At 43.1% G+C, this 14,280-nt stretch overlaps 1 pseudogene; it reads left to right on the top strand.

Moving 5' to 3' along the window:
- The first annotated feature begins 200 nt into the window (after positions 1–200).
- On the top strand, positions 201–8,537 carry LOC123413590 (annotated as a pseudogene).
- The last annotated feature ends 5,743 nt before the right edge of the window (positions 8,538–14,280 follow it).

The raw sequence follows: 14,280 nt of genomic DNA on the forward strand, positions 1-14,280 counted from the left end.
CATAACACTTGGAGTTGTATTAAATCAGTTTCTGTTGCGCGTCGGGTTACAACTCTTGAAGTTGCGTGTCGGGTTACAACACTTGCAGTTGCATGTCGAGTTATAACACTCGCAGTTGCGCGTCAAGTTAAAACACTTGTAGTTGCCCGCCGGGTTACAACACTTGCTGTTGCAGATGTGGGTACGACACTTGCAGTTACATGTCGGGCTACAACACTTGCAGTTGCAGATCTGGTTACGACACTTGCAGTTACATGTCGGGTTACAACACTTGCAGTTGCAAATCTGATTACGACACTTGCAGTTACATGTCGGGTTACAACACTTGCAGTTGGGTGTCCAGTGATGGACATGTAACTCATGATGCAAAAAAAAATTGACGCACGAACTTAAAAAATAGAATTTTTTTGATAAAATGTATAAATAAAAAAACAAACAAATTGTAGACATATGCAAAACGGTTTTGCTAAAACTTAGCTAGCTGAGTTTTAGCTATGGTCTCATTCATCAACTTCACTGTTTGACTTTTCATGATACAGAGATTCGTGCATGTACCTCACCAATCACCATACACATCATGTTTTACGTAAAGTTCGTCACCACACACGCAGAGTGCCTAAAGCAGAGTTGATGGGCTTCTTTTTTTATCAAGCTACGCTATTTTCTAATGTTCGCTCCCATGGCTCTAATGACTTGTTTCCAGCCGCTTTATTTTAGTTGTTAATTTCGGTTTGATCTTGTGTTATTTTTGTATTTTATTTTGTAAGGAAAATTAAAGGTAATACATATTTTTTGCAGAAGGACCTTTGTAGATACTTTTTACGTGGGAATTTGAAACATCAAAAGCGCACAACCCTTTTGCATAGGGAGCACGTGGAACTCAACTTGCTGAGATTATCTATGGTCTCATTCACGTGACATCATCACATAGGTTGGTAAACATTTTTCTTGTTTGTATCGTGTGTTTTTTTGGGCTTGCCCTTTTGTTTCACCTGTCGCTCGTACTAGAGAAAATGTACGATTCTATACGATAAGCACGCATATACGTCCTAGTGTGCTGGCTGTACAAGATGTTTTTATTTGCCGAACCCTTGTCTAAACAAATGAGTGTTTTATTTGATTTTTTTTCTTTCAGTTTTTACTGTATTTTACAGTAGTCGCCAGCATGATGCTTTTGTCGTAGGATCAGTTTTGGTTTTGTCCTATAAATTAATTAGTCATTTATTTAAAAAATATCCAACAAATTGTTTAAAAATGATAAAGAGCAAAAAAACAACCCCATAGCCCAGTTGGTGTGACATAGTTACACTCGGGTTACAACACTTGCAGTTGCATATCAGGGTACATCATCTGCAGTTACATGTCAGGTTACCAAACTTGCAGTTGCGCGTCACGTTGCAACACTTATAGTTGCGCGTTGGGGCATAACACTTGGAGTCGTATTAAATCAGTTTCTGTTGCGCGTCGGGTTACAACTCTTGAAGTTGCGTGTCGGGTTACAACACTTGCAGTTGCATGTCGAGTTATAACACTCGCGGTTGCGCGTTAAGTTAAAACAATTGAAGTTGCGCGCCGGGTTACAACACTTGCAGTTGCATATCAGGGTACATCATCTGCAGTTACATGTCAGGTTACCAAACTTGCAGTTGCGCATCACGTTACAACACTTATAGTTGCGCGTTGGGGCGTAACACTTGGAGTCGTATTAAATCAGTTTCTGTTGCGCGTCGGGTTACAACTCTTGAAGTTGCGTGTCGGGTTACAACACTTGCAGTTGCATGTCGAGTTATAACACTCGCAGTTGCGCGTCAAGTTAAAACACTTGCACTTGCGCGCCGGGTTACAACACTTGCAGTTGCATGTCAAGGTACATCATCTGCAGTTACATGTCAGGTTACCAAACTTGCAGTTGCGCGTCACGTTGTAACACTTATAGTTGCGCGTTGGGGCATAACACTTGGAGTCGTATTAAATCAGTTTCTGTTGCGCGTCGGGTTACAACTCTTGAAGTTGCGTGTCGGGTTACAACACTTGCAGTTGCATGTCGAGTTATAACACTCGCAGTTGCGCGTTAAGATAAAACGCTTGCAGTTGCGCGTCGGGTTACAACACTTGCAGTTGCAAAAGGGTTGTGCGCTTTTGATGTTTCAAATTCCCACGTAAAAAGTATCTAAAAAGGTCCTTCTACAAAAAATATGTATTACCTTTAATTTTCCATACAAAATAAAATACAAAAATAACACAAGATCAAACCGAAATTAACAACTAAAATAAAGCGGCTGGAAACAAGTCATTAGAGCCATGGCAGCGAACATTAGAAAATAGCGTAGCATGATAAAAAAAAAGAAGCCCATCAACTCTGCTTTAGGCACTCTGCCTGTGTGGTGATGAACTGTACGTAAAACATGATGTGTATGGTGATTGGTGAGGTACATGCACGAATCTCTGTATCATGAAAAGTCAAACAGTGAAGTTGATGAATGAGACCATAGCTAAAACTCAGCTAGCTAAGTTTTAGCAAAACCGAATGAAATATTCAAATGCATGTAAAACCCGTCCTGTAAGACAAGATTTATGTGTTCATACAGTAGTGACTTGACGATCAAATGCATTTTTCACTAAGGTGTCCTAGTAATTCACAGCATCAAATGCATTGGTAAATTTTCAGAACACAAGAAAAAAGTACTACAAGATCTTCAAGCCTTCGCCGAGCTTCAGCGGCGCCTGCAATAACTTCAAGCCTAAGACAGTGCTTGGCGAGGGCGGGTTCGGGAAGGTCTACAAGGGGTGGATTGACGTGAACCCGGCTGAAGGAAGCGCCGCCATGGTCGTCGCCGTCAAAAAGCTCAACCCCGAGAGCGTGCAGGGAATGGAGCAATGGCAGGTGATTGTGATCCTGATGAATTGGTTAACTTTGTATTTGTTTTCTACTTCGACGAATTTCAGTGGTACGATCTTTTTTTCTAAAATGGTGCTTTCGGTTCATAGGCAGATTTCAGTTTTCCTACAATCGTTAAAAGTTAGTGATAGTGTTGCCTTTTAGTTTTGCTCAAGTTGCAATTGCCACATTTGCATGCTTGTGGCTAAGTGGAGAATGCTGGATCTTTGCATTATTTACCATGGCCACAGTACTCTGGTTCCTTATTTTTTTTGTATACTCCAATACTATTATCTCACTAGTCACTGAAAATTATTATATTTATGGCCTTCTTGGCAAGCACTGTTACTAATTATTGGCTCATGTTTCATTTTTTATTGCTACAAGTAGCACCACTCTTTTAGAGTATCCTTGTGTCTTTTTGTGCATATTCGAATACTCTGCTCTCACTAGTTATTGGACATTTCATATTTATTCTATTCTTGACAAATACTAGTACTGCTTGTTGGCAGACACTAGGAATTTGTCTCGTAGCTGTTGCTTTCAGGTTATTTATAGTTATTTATTTGTTGTTAATGTTGGAAGTAGTGCCATTTTCTAAAAAAAATGCATTTCTCTAAAAAGGAATTGTGTCTTTTTGATGCAGTCTGAAGTGAATTTCCTTGGGAGAATTTCACACCCCAACCTCGTCAAACTGTTGTGCTACTGCATGGAGGACAACGAGCTACTACTCGTGTATGAGTTCATGGCCAAGGGGAGCTTGGAGAACCACCTCTTCAGAAGTGAGTCTTTCGGCAACAGATGACCTTTTCAATACGATAAATATCTGAAACAGTTCTCCTTTTATCAGACTGCCTTTTCTCTTTCTGCCGACTTGGCCCGCAAAGTAGCATGCCTTGCAGATTCTGGTGAAACTGCGACATCGCTTTCATCGCATATCTCTTCCTAATAATAAAACACCTACTCCCTCCGTTTCAGTTTATAAGACCTGCACGTGTATCTAGGTCGTCAATTTGATCAACTTAATAAGAGACATATATTACAAAAAATATATCATTAAAAACTTTAGATGTTCTATTTTTTAATGATATAATTTTTATGTTAAACAATATATTTTATATAAGTCAAATTGACGACCTAGATACACGTGCACGCCTTATAAACTGTGATGGAGGGAGTATTGTTTCTGTCGTCCGTCATTAAAATTACCCTTAAAGTTGATAAAAATTACCCATCAATGCCACCCATAAGTATAAAAACGATTCAGGCCCTGTTTGGATACACTCAGATTATATAATCCGGTTCTATTATGTCTCCAAACATGACAGATTATATTGCAGTTTATAAAAACTAGATGGCCAGATTATTAAAAACTCATAATCTACTCTACCCCAGCTAAAATCAGATCATGGATTACTAATGACCCATCACCCTTGGAAACTTGGAGATAATTACCTACTGCCACCGCCATCATCCTCCAAACATGCCCATCTAGATTATTACCTTTGCAGTTAAAAAACAAAGGACATACATGTCATTGTACAATATAAAACCTGGATTACAGTTTATATAATCTGGCCTCCAAACATGTCCACCTAGATTATTTTTATAAACCAGATTATATAATCTATCTTCATAATCCAGATTATTATAATCTATTATGATTCCAAACAGGGCCTCACTTTTCGGTTTTCAGAAAACGCCGCCCTGTGTTGTGTTTATAAAGTATTGATATATATATATTGCGATGGTCAGAGGTGCGATCGTGCAGGCCAGAAACCAGGATTCGATCCCTGGCGCACCATTTTTTCTCTACCTTTTTCCCATTTTTTTCATGGGCCGGCCCATGTGCAGCTCAGGGCATCCTGTTTAGTATTTTTTTTCTTTACTTTTTATTCCTGTTTTAGTTTTTTCTTCTCTAAATTAATTCCAGATTTCAAAAAAAAAAGTTTTCAGTTTGAAAAAATTAGAAAAACGATAAACTGTTTGTGTATTTACAAAATATTCAACAAGTCATAAAACGTTCATGAGTTCAAAAATTGCTCACATATTATAAAACAAATCACGATTTCATATAAATTTTCATGAAATAAAAAATGTTCATGATTTTTTAAAATGATCTGATATTCAAAGCATATTAAGGAATTTGGAAAACATGTCTATCAACTTTTAGAAAATGTTTGTAAAAATTAAAACACATATGTTAATAATGAACAAAACTAACCATCGCTTACATAAAGGTTTTATTAGGAAACCTCTAGAGGTTGTTTTATGATTTTATTTAGTCCCGCACGTCGGATAAAAAAAGGTTTCCGTGTTTTGTAGTTTGCTCAGCTAAAAAATATTTTTTTGTGACGCCTTAACAAATCAAGCCGCGATGAGCATCATATTTTTAGTTCTTGAAATTACATTTTAAAAGTGCCTTATCTCATCATGACATCACTCAGATATACTTTGTGAAATAACATTTCAAAAATCCTTATTCCATTATTACATTGGATTTATACCTTTTTATATCTATCACACCTGCATAAACTGATAGTTTTTCTTCCGTTGCAACGCACGGGCATTTTTGCTAGTTATATATCAAGCACCATAGTCCATAGTGCTATACAACTAACAACTAGCAATTTTCAAGGGCACGAGCATCGACTAAATTGTTTGAACCTAAGCCAAATTCTTGCTGCGGTTGCTGCCTTCCATCGTTCTTGCAAGGTCAATTTGCAATAGAGGGTCAAAAGTAGGACTCAATTTTTTGTTTTTGTTTACCAGGTCTACTTTTTTGCTTAGCTATCAAGTATTACTTGTGATCAAATTTCCCATTTATCTCGGTTTTGGTACTAGTTAATCAACATCATCAGGAGGGGCCATCTATGAGCCATTGACTTGGAGCCTCAGGCTGAAGGCCAGCTCGTGGCCTCGCCTTCCTTCATTCGTCCGAAAGGCAGATTATCTACCGGGACTTCAAGGCGTCCAATATCCTATTAGATTCAGTATGTATTATTGATGAATATCCTATCAATCAATAACAAACTTTTGTACCTGAATAATACCCTGATCAAGCCTTCAACCATGTCAAGTTCAGCATTTCAACCCGAAGCTGTCAGACTTTGGATTGGCCAAGCATGGCCCAGATGATGGGAGTCTCATGTGACAACACGAGTCATGGGCACGTACGGGTACGTCGCTCCGGAGTATGTTTCAACGGTATGTTTTTCATTTAACTCCTCATGCTAGCAATCACATTACAAACTAACAATGTGCATCATCTATTCCTACCACTGTTAAACACTGATCATCTTCCATGCTAGGCCACCTGTACGTGAAGAGCGATGTGTACGGCTTCGGCGTCGTGCTGCTCGAGTTGCTGTGCGGCCTGAGGGCGCTGGACCCGAGCCGCCCCAGTGAGAAGCTCAACCTAGTGAACTGGGCTTTTGGGCCCGCTCGTGGCCCATTCAGGACCGGACCGTGCGGTCCAGGACCGGTAGGGAAATTGGTCGGTCCGGGCTATGATATTCGGCCCGAAAATATGTCGGTCCGGTACGATCTTTAACCGGGCCGCTCGGTCGGACCGAGAAATCGCAGTCGTCGCCGCCGTCGTTTCTCGTCTTCGTGGCCACCGACAGCCCCCGAGCGAACCACCTTGTCCCCGAGCTTCCCCTCTCCTTCCTTCCTCGTCTTCCCGTGAGCCGCATCTTCTTGGCGTCGGTCGCCATCGTTGTCCTGTATACACAGCCGTCGATCTGGAGTTCTCGAACATGGCCTCGACCCCAACCGTGGCCCCTATTCCTACAGGTATTGCGGTTGCATGAGCTGAAATCGTGGCATAACAGGAGCTGCAGATCAAGACGTTTTTCTTATAACTGAAAGGAACGAAAGAACAACCAAGAACGAGTATTGCGGCAGTGCCATCGCACGTTCACCCGTACGCAGCTATGTTGCCGCTGCATGAGCTGGATTCGTGCCAAGCCACGATCTCTCACAGCGGCTGATCTAACTAACTTGAAACTAAGTCAAGAGATGGACATGCACATGTGTTGCTTGATGAGCGCGAAGACTGTCAGTTAAATAGGTGCTGTCAAACTTTCAGTAAATTCGGTTTCATCAGATTCAGAAACTTTAGTCCGTCAGTTTCATCAAATATTCAGCTGTCAGTTTATTTGCATGTGACTAAGGCCCTGTTTGGAACCATAATAGATTATAATAATCTGGTTTATGAACATAGATTGTATAAACTGGTTTATAAAAATAATCTAGATGGGCATGTTTGGAGGCCAGATTATATAAACTGTAAACCAGCTTTTAAATTGTGCAATGACATGTTTGCCCTCTGGTTTTTTTGCGATGGGAAAACGGTGCGGTGGCAGTACCTTGTAAATAGCTCAAAGTTAATAAGGGTAACATGTCTTTATTAATCCATAATCTGATTTTAGCTGGGTTAGAGTAGCTTATGAGTTTTTAATAATCTGGTCATCTAGTTTTTATAATCTATAGTATAAACTGTCCTGTTTGGAAACATAATAGCTTATAAAAACCAGATTATATAAACTGGATGAATCCAAACAGGGCCTAAGAAAACGCAGCTAACTAGGACTAGGGGTGGGCACTATAAAACCGAAAATCGAAAAACCAAACCAAACCGAACCGTATTAACCGATTTCTCGGTTTATTTGGTGGTTTGATTTTTGGTTCGGTGGGAAATTTTAGGGTTGTTTGGTGTTTTGTTTTTGTTCGGTTTTTGGTGCCCAGAAACCGAATAGACCGAACAAACCGATATGTGGGCTACCCCATGTAATACCTTGTTTCTAAAAGTGCAACAGTACGAAGGTATCACACATTTCTCCGCACATAATACATTTCACGTCCCATGTGCTTTTTCTACTTAATTATGGTTACTAGTTTGCTTGGCCAAATAAACCATAGAATGATACTAAGGTTGCTATAACTTGTGATTATCTTTTTGCATATTATACATACCAAAAAAATGCTCTCGAGTCATTGCACTTATATTGACAAGTGCATGAATTTTGGTTTTTGGTTAACCGAACAAACCGAATCGATATATTATGGTTAATATGATTCGATTTCTAAATTTAAAATGATTATTTTGGTTTCTATTTTTCCAAAACTGAAATTATATAGAACCGAATAAACCGAACCGTATTAACCATATAAACCGAACGCCCAGCCCTAACTAGGACCTAGTCTGCAGCTAAATAAGACCTAAACTGCAGCTGGAAAAAGTTATGGCATCGGTACACACGGTCCTCTAAAGCTTGACCGAGCCAGCTTCATTTCGGTCCGGTCCTGGCCGGTCCTGGAAAAGGAGCTCACCGCCGACGGCCGGTCCAAACGCCGGCTCGGACCGGGACGGGACCGTGTCCAGGCTGACCTGTCGGACCGTAGGAGGCTGACCAAGCTGATGGATAGCTGGCTCGAGAGGCAGTACCATGCCACAGGGGCCTTCCGCGTCGCTCACCTCACTCTCAAGTGTCTGGCGGGCGAGCCCAAGAGCCGTCCGTCTATGAAGGAGGTCGTCGAGGCGCTCGAGCAGATCGAGGCGATGAAGAGCAAGTCCAAGTCTATGTTGACGAGCTTCTTCAACAATAATGTCTTTAGAAAAGGAACGACGCTCAATAACCGCCGTTGCCGGATATAACCTCCCAAGGCTAGGAATTGCTGATTGTTTAGTATGTACCTCCCATGGCGGACGGTTCTGGGCGCTGGCAAACGAAGAGCCGGATCAACTCGACGAAGACGATGTCCAGATCACACCGGCGTCTTCTCCCACCCTCTCCGACCTCGTCTGCGAATCCATTTTGGTTGGGTATTCCGAAGAGCAGGTTGCAAAATGCATCGACGGATTCGTTCCGGATACAGATTCCGCTTGGAACGGGCTTCGGGTTAAGGACGAAGACAAGGTGGAGGTCCTCCGACGAGTCGTTCACCGGCGAACATCGGCAAACGCGGTAAGATCATGGAAGGGACCACTATCGAAGGTACGTCTGCCGGCACTTACTTTAGCGGATTTTATAGATTCTTGGAAACAAGCGCTAGTCAAGGAAAAACTACATCGGCCGGCGGCAAAGTCACGGCAGCCGGCGACTGCTCCAGCCAGACCGGATCTTGGGATCCGAGAGGCAAGGGAGTTTCGTTTGAAATCGATTCTAGGCCAACATGGACCGGTTTCACAACCTGTTGGACTCGCGATGACTGGGTATAAGGCCCAGCCCGTCACAGTAGTCCAACTCGGTTCTCTTTTACAAGGAAATCAATCCAGGTCATATACATGTGATGATAGACCTGCCTCCAATACCGATCACGTTGATTTGGCTATAGGGTCTCGAACTCTCGATCGGGACTCTCCTGGGCTGGCGACAGAAGGCGTCCCCTACCCCAGGGTTCCCATCGCGATTTGGCAGAGCGTCGCGTATTCCAGCGCTGACACCCATGGCGGTGAGGCAGTCGCAGATCACAGCTTCTGCTGCACCTGCGGCGACGACGCCTGCATCTGCAGCGACAGGGCCCGCTGGGGATGGAACCGGCGACGGCTCTTCTGCTACTACTGGTGGTTCGCGAGAGGGATCGCAACGTGCTCCTGCTCCTGGGGATCATCAGGATTATCAGGGGTGCGGCACTACTGTTGCCGGTACAGGAGGCTCGGGAGGACACAACCGCGGTGGCGGCAGTGGTTACCAAGGCTACAAATATCCGAACCAATGGAACGACTATGCTGGCGGACCGGGTGGTGGCCGTTCAAACTGGAACGCCGGAGGAGGTCCAGGGGGAGGTGCTAATCAGTGACATTGTCCCTTCCAACCCTCCGAAGGCAATTTTGTTGAAGGTGCTAGAGGTGCAAATTTTGTTGAAGATGCTAGAGGTCTTTGTGAATCTTTATCTTTATATAATAATAAAGAGGCTATCTCTTCCGTCGGAAAACCCACCGAGGTGATTTTACAAAAAAAACATTTACTGTTTATGACATTAAACTCGTAGTATATATTAAATATTTTTAAAAATACTCATATCTTTTAAACCGTAACTCCAAATTTAACATATTATACATGGAATTTGATTAGAAAAATATGTAGAATTTAAATATGATATCATTTTATATGTTAAACGTTTAATAAAAATACTATCTAGGGTGCAATCTTAATAAATAAGTCATTATTCGTCTTTCTTTCATACCGGTACTCATCCGGGTTGGGGATGAACACGTCAACAAAATCAGGATTAGAGATGAAACTGAAGGTCACTTGACTGATTCTTTATACGTATTAAATTTACATGCAAGCCGTGTTAAAATAGAAGACCTGTGAAATTTTGAACTGCATTTTTGTAGGAGAAGACCATCTTTATTTGTATCGTAACTATAAATTCTCAAATTATAGACATTTTTTATAAATTTAGAGCGTGTGCCGTGTGGTATTTCTTTCTCCCGTTGCAATGCATGGGCCCTTTCTGTCGGAAAACCCATCACGTTATTTTTATAAAAAAAGCCTCTGTAATTTTTGTTATTCAACCCGCGCTCCATCATTTATCTGCAACGCAAAAGAAAAAGACGATTCGCTGCAAAAATTATACCCGTACGCATCGCCTCCTCCCATCGACCCTGGGCCACCCTGGCCTGTGCCCAGGCCGCCGCCACACCACTCGCCGCATCGTCCGACCTCAACCGCCATCGCTGCCGATCTCAACCCACCCGCCTCCGCGGATGTACCTCTCCCCGCTCACTACTCCGTTGCGGCGCTCGAGCTCATCGCGTCGACCCTGGTCCACCCTGGCATGTGCCCAGGACCGCTGCCACACCACTCATCGCCGCGGCCGACCTCAACCACCACTGTTGTTGATCTCAACCCACCTGCCTCCGCGGTCGTATCTCTGCCCGCTTGTTGCCCCCGTTTCGGCGCTCGATCACAACTTCTGGATCAAATCAACGCGACAGCTACAACGACTTGGGATGATGCGTCTGCTCGATGCAGAACGGCTGCGGCGCGGATAAGGCGCGGCGGAGCGAAGTACTTGCAGGTGGAGGCGGGCCTCCATGCCTCACACGGGAAACTCCGAGGTTATGGCGCGGCAACGACGACTCCTTATGGCCAGATAGAGGCGCCTAACCCTCATCGTATCCCCTCCTCCGGCAGGAACTCATCATCTGGTGAGATCCCCTCCCCATACCTCCAACCGTGTGCCAAGCACCGACAAGAAATTTTGATTTGTGGAAATTTGTTTCCTGATGAACGAATGTATTGAATGTAAGATTGCATTGTTGTAGAGAGAGAATGAAACACCACCTTTAGTTTGTCATCTGATCCCACATTCTCTACCCCATGAGTGAAATAAGATAACAGTCCATCAATCAATTCACGTAGTCTGTTTGTTTTGCTTTGTTTGTCCCGCTCAATTTCTCATCATGGTGAAATTAACAATGGACGGGTTGGTTTCTCAACAAAATAGGATAGGACTGACTACATTAGTTAGTTAGCTTATTATTTTAATAAATTAAAATGATTATGAAAAAATTAAAAGCGTGTGGTATTTTTCTCCCGTTGTAACGCACGGGCACTTTTGCTATAACTAATAAAATGGCTACATGCATCCCTCAGATGCAGAGGTCGGGGGTCTTCCGCCTTTTCTAAAAAAAAATCAAAAATCTTCTGAATGATTTAACATTCTTTATACTTTACTAGTAAAAATTTAAAAATGTCCGTGCGTTGCAACGGGATATAGAAAATACATATAATGTTACATCTGGTAAGGTTGCTTCTCTAAACTTGTAAGGCTGCTTACAAAATGATTAAAAAAATGACAGGAAACTTTTACTTAAGAACGACATTCCAATGACCTCATCAAGCTGATATTAGAGTTGGCAACATCTTATTCACGTCACATATGGCACATATCTTGGTATGAGTCCAACAAAACAATCGGACGAGGGACAATATCTAGATTGTTGACGGTATCTAAATTAGTATATTGATGTGAGTAATTGGAAAATTTGTCACCGACCGCGACATATATTTGCGGTGGTCGTTATATATTGAATGACGAGATTGTTAATTTACGTGCATGAATTCAAATCTTCTTTTATTGAACGGATTCTAATCATTAGAGGTGTTTCACATTGCGAGCAAATACCATAGACAAATGTACATATGCATATCACATCCGATATCAAGAGAAAATATGTGAAAAGACATTAAGGATTAATCTCATACATGATGGATCAAGAAACAAATTAATACATGTTATTCGACAACTTCAATTAGCGGTTCTTCAAGAAAAATCAGTCAGGAATTCGAAGCCCATGTGTGGGTAAGAGAAAGAAGAATCCCCTTCAGTCTTGACCACCGCACAACATATTTATCACTGAACTGCACCAAAGAAAAGGAGTATTTAAAACTTCTAAACTAATCCATACACTGTAAGGGCCGCCCTACACGAGCTACACCATGCACCTATTCCTATTCCATCCGCTGTCCCTTTTAATCCAACTCACTTTTAATTTATTTTCTTCAGCTTTTAAAAACACACGAACATTTTCTTGAATCACATAACCTTTTTAAATTTACAAACATTTTTTAACATGCAAACACTTTTAGAATTATATGAATACATTTTTAGAAAGGATGTTTTAAAAAAATGTAAACAGTATTTCAATACGTAAACTCTTTTTTGAAAAACAATAGAAACATTTAAAATGCAAGTGCACTTTTTGAAAAAAAATAACCTTTTTATCAAAAAGCGCGAACACGTTTTAAATTACACAACCATTTTTTTAAAGCATGTAGACATTTTTCAAAATTACGTAAGCAGGTACCGTAGCATGCACGTATAAAACTTGAATGCATGTTATCCATTCTTCGCCGCCGCCAGAAATGTATGGATTCGTTATCCAAGAAATGAGATCTATTGTACCTGTTTTAAGCATAAAATAAAAAACTCTATCCCAAATAATTAAATAAAGAAACAGTTATCCATCCCAGACCCGGATAACCAGGAGGTCCCCTCGGGATGTGCCGCCTCTTTAGGCTGCATCCCCATTGCCGGTAGCAACCTCACGCGGAGATCCGGCGGTGCACGACCTCACGCCCTCTCTTCATTGCCTTTTCCATGAATTCTTGACCTGCGTCGTCCTCATGCCTAGATCCGACCTTCCGCAACATAGCCCCAGGAGCCCATCAACCCCTCGTGCTCCACCGGGAGCTGTCGCATCCGCCGCTCCCAGCCTTGTGCTCCTTTACGCATGTGTATTATCTGTTTTTATCAGAATCATCCATCTTCCTTCTTTTGAGGTTTGAAATCAGGATCGGCCTTGACGGCCGGCGGCGCCTCCGACGGCTCGACATTGGCGGCGGCAGAGCAGGACTTGACGAAGTCGACGGATGGGGCGGCCCCGTCGCCGACGGCGGCGGCGTCGAAGGCCTCAGCCTCAATGGCGCGGGCGGCGGGTGCGACGTCGGCGGCCGGCACGACACCGTAGCCCTTGCAGAGGAGGTTGTCGTCGGCCAAGGTGTCCACCAGGCACAAACCGTTTTTCCCACTTACTATAGGATTGCGAGTTGATTTCAAAGGAATAGAAGGACTTTTCTGCAAAAACATCAGTGACGGATGACATAAGCGATCCGTGCTTTATTATTAGGGAGAGATAATACATGCACAATATGCACAAACCTCAAAACACAAGCACTTCTCTTAGTTCTAACTGTCCGATCTTTTTTCTTCAAAATGGATTACCCTTTTTTATGGTTTACAATGCATAATATGCACAAAACCACATCTCATGCACTTTTCATTTGTTCTAAACACTTGTTACTAAGCCATTTTTAGCTAAATAATGAATGAAGGAGTACAAACATCCCCTCCCTCCTGTGGCGCACCCGCGGGCCACCCGGGAGGAAACCCTAGCCCATCGCTTCGGCTTCCCCCCACCTCGGCCCTCCTCCATCGCCACCGAAGGGCGGCGGGGCCTATTCTCTCTTCCTCATATCGGGCAGGGCAATGCGGGACGCCAAATTCAGAAGAGGCCCACGCGGCGGCTGGGTGCACATGTTGGTGTCGGCCGCAAACTCGAGGCGGCTTGGGCAGGTGTAATGGTGCCGGCGGTGGTCCAGGCGGGGCTGCATCTCGATGGGGTGTCCCTCTTGTCTAGATCTGGCCTCTGTAGGGGCGTTGGCTCGACTCCCCGCGGCCGCGGTTGGAGGTGCCTGCCGCTTTGAGAAGAATGTGGATGGTGGTGGGTGGATGTCAGCCTGGACGTACCGAGCGGGCTTTTTGGCCCGCTCGTGGCACACTCGATTTTGGCCCACTCGGTCCAGGCCCGACAAGAAAACAGTCTGGTCCGGGCCTAGTAATCCAGACCAAAAAAAATCCGGTCCGGTCTGTTCTTTAACCGGGCC

Source organism: Hordeum vulgare, chromosome 7H (assembly GCF_904849725.1).
Source record: "Hordeum vulgare subsp. vulgare chromosome 7H, MorexV3_pseudomolecules_assembly, whole genome shotgun sequence".
Lineage (NCBI taxonomy): Eukaryota > Viridiplantae > Streptophyta > Magnoliopsida > Poales > Poaceae > Hordeum > Hordeum vulgare.